This window comes from Oncorhynchus kisutch, linkage group LG6 (genome assembly GCF_002021735.2).
Source record: "Oncorhynchus kisutch isolate 150728-3 linkage group LG6, Okis_V2, whole genome shotgun sequence".
In the NCBI taxonomy this organism is placed as follows: domain Eukaryota; kingdom Metazoa; phylum Chordata; class Actinopteri; order Salmoniformes; family Salmonidae; genus Oncorhynchus; species Oncorhynchus kisutch.
This window is the reverse complement of record NC_034179.2, coordinates 57,648,539-57,657,735: the sequence shown is the minus strand read 5'-3', so window position 1 is coordinate 57,657,735 and position 9,197 is coordinate 57,648,539.

Here is a 9,197-nt window from a genome sequence, read left to right as displayed (position 1 = left end):
TAACACGCTTAAATGTTTTAGTCACGTCGGCCACGTTGAACGAGAGCTCACAGTCCACGGGAGTGATGGTGGATTGTGTCAACATCACTGTTTCTCGAAGTGGGCAAAGAAGGTGTAGCTTGTCCGGGTGCAATACGTCGGTGTCCGCGACGTCGCTGGTGTCCCTATAAAATACGTGATTGCCTGTAGACCATGCCACATACATCTCGTGTCTGAGCAGTTGAATTGAGACTCCACTTTGTCTCTGTATTGATTGTCTCATGGAGGGCATAACTGGACTGTTTGTACTCAACCATATTCCCAGTCTCCTTGCCGTGGTTAAATGTGGTTGTACTTTCAGTTTTCCGTGAATGCTGCCATCATCCACGGTTTTTGGTTTGGATAGGTTTTAATCATCACAGTGGGAACAACATCCCCTATACACTTCCTGATGAACTCAGTCGCGGTGTCCGTGTATTCTTCAATGTTATTCTCAGAGACATCCCGGAACATATCCCAGTCCGCGTGATCTGTATTACCTACTGTATTGAACTACCTGCAAAGCAAAAACTACTTAACAGATTTTAGCAGTGATATTTTAACCACCACAACTCAAAAGATTCATGTGGCAGTGGCTTTGAACGTGGATGCCAATGCCACCGTGCACAAAGTGAGGTCCATACAGGAATGGTTTGTCGAGATCGGTGTGGAAGAACTTGACTGGCCAGCACAGAGCCCTGACCTCAACCCCATCGAAAACCTTTGGGATGAATTGGAACGCCTACCGTGAGCTAGGCCTAATCCGGCAACATCCGTGCCCAACCTCACTAATGCTCTTGTGGTTGAATGGAAGCAAGTCCACGCAGCAATGTTCCAACATCTAGTGGAAAGCCTTCCCAGAAGAGTTAATGCTGTTATAGCAGCAAAGGGGGGGACCAACTCCATATTAATGCTCTTGATTTTGGAAAGAGGTGTTCGACGAGCAGGTGTCCACATACTTTTGTTAATGTAGTGTATACATTTATGTTACCACTTTCTTTTTTCTTTTTTTTTACAGACCTACTGCACATGTAAGATCAGCTGGTTGGGAACTTTGTAATGATGTGATGGCCCACTAGGACGGTTCTGCATTAAGCTTTTTTAACAAACTCTCCCTTCCTCAGACAATTGGTTTCATTTTTGGTGTAATTCTAATTTCTGGAACAGAAATTGCGGTTAAAATCTAGGTCATGTGACATGATAGCCCAAAACACAGGGCCCTAGTCATAATGTCTCTAGAGCAATATGATATAAAGAGATCAGTTCTCTAGGGATTGCCCCCTATTTCCGATGGGTCATAATGTAAAATGTTACCACACTTGGTGTGAGTCACCTTGATGAAGCAGATAAGACGGTAAGATTCAATACTACAATACATCTTTATTGACCCATCCATTATACAGAGACAGACATCGGACGTTGTTCTTTCTGAAGGTTCAGATGAGGCTAGCTACAGTAACACTGTTTTAGCTTTTTGCTTTCAAGTTGACACAAGTTTGACAAGATGTCAAATGTTAGATGAAGAGATAACACTGTAGGATTCTGGTCATTTAATCCCATAAATTGCAATTGAAATGAGGCTAAGTTAATACCTTCTTAATCATTAGTGACCATCTCAGCCATCATTGTTGTGGGACTCCTGCACCAGCGCCAGCCGGGAATCTGAGAGATACCTCCATGAATGGTATCCACCGTCTGGCGACATGCGAACCCTGAGACACATGCTGGGCTGTCACAGCTAGTAGTTTGAAGAGAGGGAAAGAGGGATGAGGGAGATAGCGATGAATTGTCTTTGCAACAGTCATTCTTACTGCTGGCTGCTGCCGAGGTGCGATTCTATATCTAACAAGGACACTAACTGGGTTAACAATGTCTTTGAATGTAATGCAATAAGGCTTAAAAGCACACCAGACACAATAGGCCTGAGAGGGGAATATTTCAGATAAGAAAATGGGTGTTGACTTCAGCTAAAACATATTTTAGAGAGAGAAAAGTATGTTTATTTATTTAATTTTGTATTTTATTTCACTTTTATTTAACCAGGTAGGCTAGTTGAGAACAAGTTCTCATTTACAACTGTGACCTGGCATAGATAGAGCAAAGCACTGCGACACAAACACAGAGTTACACATGGGATAAACAAACGTACAGTCAATAACACAATAGAAAAGTTCTCCCACTTAAAAAGATGAGGCCTGTAATTTTCACATTGTAGGATTTTTAATTAATTAGCAAATTATGCTGGAAAATAAGTATTTGGTCAAGAACAAAAGTTTCTCAATACTTTGTTATATACCCTTTGTTGGCATTGACAGAGGTCAAACGTTTTCTGTATGTCTTCACAAGGTTTTCACACACTGTTGCTGGTATTTTGGCCCATTCCTCCATGCAGATCTCCTCTAGAGCAGTGATGTTTTGGGGCAACACAGACTTTCAACTCCCTCCAAAGATTTTCTATGGGGTTAGATATGGAGACTGGCTAGGCCACTCCAAGACCTTGAAATGCTACTTACGAAGCCACTCCTTCGTTGCCCGGGCGGTGTGTTTGGGATCATTGTCATGCTGAAAGACCCAGCCACGTTTCATCTTCAATGCCCTTGCTGATGGAAGGTTTTCACTCAAAATCTCACGATACATGGCCCCATTCACTCTTTCCTTTACACGGATCAGTCGTCCTGGTCCATTTGCAGAAAAACAGCCCCATAGCATGATGTTTCCGCCCCCATGCTTCACTGTAGGTATGGTGTTCTTTGGATGCAACTCAGCATTCTTTGTCCTCCAAACACAACAAGTTGAGTTTTTACCAAAAAGTTATATTTTGGTTTCATCTGACCATATGACATTCTCCCAATCTTCTTCTGGATCATCCAAATGCTCTCTAGCAAACTTCAGACGGGCCTGGAGCTGGGGGAGACGTCTGGCACTGCAGGATTTGAGTCCCTGGCAGTGTAGTGTGTTACTGATGGTCCCAGCTCTCTGCAGGTCATTCACAGGGTCCCCCCGTGTGGTTTTGGGATTTTTTTATCACCGTTCTTGTGATCATTTTGACCCCACGGGGTGAGATCTTGCATGGAGCCCCAGATCGAGGGAGATTATCAGTGGTCTTGTATGTCTTCCATTTCCTAATAATTGCTCCCACAGTTGATTTCTTCAAACCAAGCTGCTTACCTATTGCAGATTCAGTCTTCCCAGCCTGGTGCAGGTCTACAATGTTGTTTCTGGTGTCCTTTGACAGCTCTTTGGTCTTGGCCATAGTGGAGTTTGGAGTGTGACTGTTTGAGGTTGTGGACAGGTGTCTTTTATACTGATAACAAGTTCAAACAGGTGCCATTAATACAGGTAACGAGTGGAGGACAGAAGGAGCCTCTTAAAGAAGAAGTTACAGGTCTGTGAGAGACAGAAATCTTGCTTGTTTGTAGGTGACCAAATACTTATTTTCCACTATAATTTGCAAATAAATTCATTAAAAATCCTACCATGTGATTTTGGGGGATTTTTCTTCTAATTTTGTCTGTCATAGTTGAAGTGTACCTTTGATGAAAATTACAGGCCTCGCTCATCTTTTTAAGTGGGAGAACTTGCACAATTGGTGGCTGACTAAATACTTTTTTGCCCCACTTTTCAGTGTGTGCAAATGTAGTAAGATTAGGGAGGTAAGGCAATAAATAGTGGCGAAATAATGACAATTTAGCAATTAAACACTGGAGCGATAGATGTGCAGATGATGAATGTGCAAGTAGAGATACTGGGGTGCAAAGGAGCAACAACAAAAAATAGATATAAAGTAAACAACCTTTTGATCAGACACAATAGGACTGAGATGGGCCAAGATTGGGCATCTGTAGGTGTTGGTATGCATTGTGTAAGGATTAGAACAATTCAAATATAATAACGGGTTTTGATTGCAGTCAAATTCCATGCAATTTACTTTTTTCAAATAACACACTATTTCTTACAGAAAACTGTTGAAATGTAAAAATATTTTGGTATCCACATATGTATGTCTTTGGTTTGCTGTTGAACAAAACAAAACAAAAAAAATCTGAATAATTTATTAAATCTTAGCTTATTCCACAAAGAAATCCTAAAATGGCCCGGACAATATTATTGGCACCTTTTAGAAGTATTAGAAATAATTAGGTCTCAAGCCGATGCTTCTCCTTTACTTTGGAATTGAACTCACCTGTGGTGAGTTGCAGGTGCCTGCAATATAGAAATCACTCATTCAACCAGTTTGAATAGAGAAAAGGACTCATTCTCCTATTTTGTGTCGCTGTGTATACTGCAAAGATCATAGAGAAAATAAAGAAAACCAGAGAATTATCCAAGGAGGTCAGACACAAGATTGTAGCCAAGCATGGACAATCTCAAGGCTACAAGTCCATCTCCATAGTCCTTGATGTTCCTGTTTCCACCGTACGTAATGTTATCAGGAAGTTTAAGGCTCAAGTCACTGTAGCCAACCTCCCTGGACGTGGCCACAAGAGAGAACCTGATGGAAGATTGCAGCGAAGGATTTTTTTCAAATGGTGGAAAAAGCAAGTGCCACACAGATTCAAGCTGACCTTCAGTCACAAGGTACGACAATTTCAACTCCCGCCATCCGTCGCCAACTCAATGAAAGGGATTTATATGGTAGGAGACCCAGGAGGACCCCACTGCTGAGAGAGACACATAAGAAAGCCCGACTGCAATTTGCCAAAACACACCTGAACAAAATCCTTCTGGAAGAATGTCCTGTGGACAGATGAGACCAAAGCTTTTTGGTAAAGCACACCATCACCATCATTTACAGAAAACAAAATGACGCCTTCAAAGAAAAGAACACCTTCCCTACAGTCAAACGTGGAGGATGTTCAGTGATGTTTTGGGGTTGCTTTCCTGCCTCTGGCACTGGGTGCCTTTAACGTGTGCATGGGCATCATGAAATCAGGAGAATACCAAGGCATTTTGGAGCGCAATATCAGATCATGTGTCAGAAAGCTGGATCTCCGTCGAAAGGTAATTGATCTTCCAGGAGAGTAATGACTACAAACACACTTCAAAAAGCACCCAGATCTAAATCCAATTAAAAACGTATCGAGAGATCTAAAAATAGCATTTGGGAGAAGGCACCCTTAAAATCTGGGAGAACTGGAGCAATTTGCATAAGAGGAGTGGGCCAAACTGCCAGTACAGAGGTGCAGGAAGCTCATCGATGGCTATAGGAAGTGCTTGATTGCAGTTATTTTGACCATAGGCTGTAGGCTGTTAGGCTGTTACCAAATATTAAGTCTAGGGTGTCAATAATGTTGTCGATGCCATTTCTTGTTTATTTTCTGATTTAAATTGATATATTAAGTTCTGAATCAAAAACAAATCCTCTGTAACTTTAACAGTGAAATAAAGAATTGTGGAGAACAAATACTTTGGTAAATTTCAACTTATTTTTAGGGAAAATTGTGAGTTACTAAAAAGTGCAAAGGTGCCAATATTTTTGGCCACGACTGTAAATACATCTTTCGATGAAACACAAAAGGCTTGAAATGGGGTACGGTTTGGCATGAATGGTGATGGTTGTGAGGTTTCAGAAATAAGATGATTGATTTTGATCTCAGCCAAATTCCACAGCATTCATACCAACTGAAGCTTGTTTTAGGAATAATCTGTTCTGCTGTGATGTAAGCATTCCTTTTGATCTGACACAAGAGGCCTGAGATTGAGGAAGGACTGGCATGATTGGTTGAATGGTTTATTGCTGTACTGTATATGATACGTGTGATAGCTACATTTGATAGTACATAGATGTACATTGATGTGCATTTGATAGCTGTGAGAGGGTTAGATCAGTGTCTTTTTTTTAATAGAAAACAACACATAGCACCTTTTGGTAACAAAGAACAAACAATGTTTTCATTCCATCTAGAACATTGAGATATCTAGAAAGTATACATTATGCTTCTCCACCACTTTTCATATAACAATTTTATCAATCAAGAGATTTGTTGGATTGAAAATCTGAATGGAGGTTGATTTTACATTATCTGTGCACATACAATAATATTCAAGATCAGGCTTTCCAGATTTTGTCCTGTGGCAGTATGACTAGTGAATGGGGAACAGTGCTAGTTTGATTGGAGATGATTTCCCCCACAACTGAAATATTTTTTTCTCCATTAGTTAAATGTTGAGTGGTTCTCTTTAATTAAACTGTATATTTTCCTATCAGACCATCACAGGCTTTCTCACTGTGTGTGCCTTCCTATTCTGGACGTTGTATCATCTTGCACATTTCTGTGGCGGCACACAATCAAGAGCGTTTCTGATTCGTTGTGGCTTTTGTTTGTTCTCTTTTTTTCTCTCATTTTTTACATAACCTTCCTGGCAGGCAGTCCTGAGCTGTTGAGAGAGAGAGCAAGAGCGAGAGAGAGAGGGAGGACCTGGCCACTTGGGCTGTGTTCTTACATTATGTTGTCAACAATACAGAATGCCCTTGCACTACTTACTACAGGGGAATTTGGGGTAAGCTAGTGACATCCCTGTGTTTTTTACATTGGATAAAAGTAGAGACTCAAAGCTAGAAATTGGTATATTATAGACTACAGTTAAGGAACAATGGGAAAGAAATTCTGCTTTGAAAATTGATAAACTTGTAAACTCACTTTTGAGAAAATGGATGAATGGCCTGAATGTTTTGGTACACCTACTGGAGAGCTCTTCTTTGTCTACACCCATTCAGCATCGTTCATACCCTCTTAAGCTTTAGCCCCACCCCTCTTTAAGGATTCGCATGTGAGGCCGAGGAATAGGGTTGATCCGAGCGTTCTGTCCTAACAACAACCCAAGCTAACTGGCTAACGTTGGCGAGCTTACCAGCTACTTCCAGACACAAATGAGAGAACAGCTCACTCTAACCATTTCACTCGCCCTAGCAGAGCTGGCTAGGCTGTTTTTATATTATCCAGAGTGACTGCAACTGTGCTGCTGGCAACAATTTGATTGCGCTTTTTTGCCAACATTTTCTGACACCGGCCATATTCAACAGGTGTTGAGCGTTTGTAAATTTGTCAGTTATTCTGCGCTCTGTCACACTCAGACGAGAGTGCTCTGAAATCGGAGTAGATAGCCAGAGAAAGTTTACCAGCTATGTCTATCAACAGTTGTCTCAGTGACATCATGCACATTCTATTGAAATGGTTACTTGCATAGTGGAGTCTCTTGTTAAGACATCTAGTTTAGCTAGCTAGCTAAACAATGAACCATAATCCCAATTTATGACGTTATACTTCCCTGCATGAATCTGCAGGTATCTAACCAACCAGGTCCAGGTTCAACAGATCCTACACGTAACGTTAGCTAGCGAGCCAGCCAGCTAACGTTAGCTAATAGTATGCTTAAACTTGAAATAAAAACTACTTTCTGACAAAATTAGAAACGTGTAATATCTGAAAATTCAGCTACCTAGACTATCTTACGCGTATACATGGATGGATGCTTCTTCTGCTCTGTCATGGATCCCATGGTTGCCCTTAGTTTGAAGATGTAATCCGGAGACAGGTGTTTTCTCCATCCCCTTAGCTATCATACTCTAATTCCACTAATTTCAACACTCTGTCCTCCAGAAAGTGGAGAGCAACACTTTTGCAGTTCTACTTTTGGATTACCTACACATACTGACCTGCTCAAATAGACAAAAGCGTGCTACATGGCAGACCAATCCAAACTCATCTCTCGGCATGTCCAGCCCATTCATTATTTCAGCCAATCACAGCTAGCTGGAATGTTGCTGTCTTTTTCTGTGGCTAAACCAACTAGGCTCGTAATTTAACAATTGTATTCATATTTACAGATGGCATACAAGTTTGTTATTAAGGCACATGAAACTTAACATCTTCCAGAAGGCATTTCTGCCGCAAAAATGCATTTAGATTTTTTTTTCAATGTACGTTCAAATGGCTAGTGAGGCACAACATACGTCTAGTTTCCTGAAATGAGTCACTTATGAGGTAAATAGTTTTCCTTTCAAACAATGGTAATTAAGTATGTTAAAAATCAGCTTTTCTATGTTGGAATGGTGTGGGTGTACTCCAACAACAGAATGGTGTTTACATATACTGTACCAGTCATAAAAAAATATTTTGCTTATTAACCAGCTCATCCTCCTCTAGACCACACTGATTGGCCAGCTCATCCTCCTCAGGGAGATGGCATCATGTTCTATGAGTAAATTGCAAGCATAAAACGGTCTGTTGACCGTTGACGTGAAGTTTTTGAAGTGTTTTTTTCCTCCAATTTATGCTTTGGCCACAAATCCATCAAATAGAATCAAGTAAAATTTTATTTGTGTGTTGGGGTGTCAGTTTAAGTATGTGTGAGTGAGTGGGAAGAGTCCAATGTGAAAGAGAGCTAGTGCAAAAAAGGGTCAATGCAGGTAGTCCATGTAGCCATTGGATTAGCTGTTCAGGGTCCTGTTGGTTCCAGACTTGGTGCGCTGGTACCGCTTGCCGTGCAGTAGCAGAGAGAACACTCTATGGCTTGGGTAGCTGGAGTCTTTGACAATTTATGGGCCTTCCTCTGACACCTCCTGGAATAGAGGTCCTGGATGGCAGAGTATACAAGTATAGGATGAGACAACAACTTATTTGGGTATGAGTTAACAGAATATGAACTTTTAAAAGTTAGATGATCACTAGGCAGTTACTTTAAGGAACTGTATTTTGGCCTTCCATGGCTTCCTGTCTCACTGAGGTTTAAAAATGAGGAGTTGGAGAATTGCAGAATTAGTTTGCATCTTAGGGTCACAATGTCTCCAAATCTACAATTAGATACCACCTCCATGCCAATAGGCTCTTTGGAAGGGTTGCCAGAAAAAAAGGCTTTATTGAGAGCAATCAACAAGTGTAAACTCCTGGAGTTAAACGGCATTGGCACTTGGTTTTGAACTGGGTGCTATTTACCAGATGAGTCAAAAATAGAGGCCTTTGGCCATGCAAACCAGTGGAGGGTTTATGTCGAAAGAAGGATGCATATGCAGAAAATGACCTCATACCTACTGCAAAATATGGTGGTGTATTTTTGATGTTATGGGGCTATTTTGCTTCCACTGATCCTGGGGCCCTTGATAAGGTCAACAGCATCATGAACTCTACCAAGTACCAAGACATTTGAGACAAAAACCTGGTTGCCTCTGCCAGGAGGCT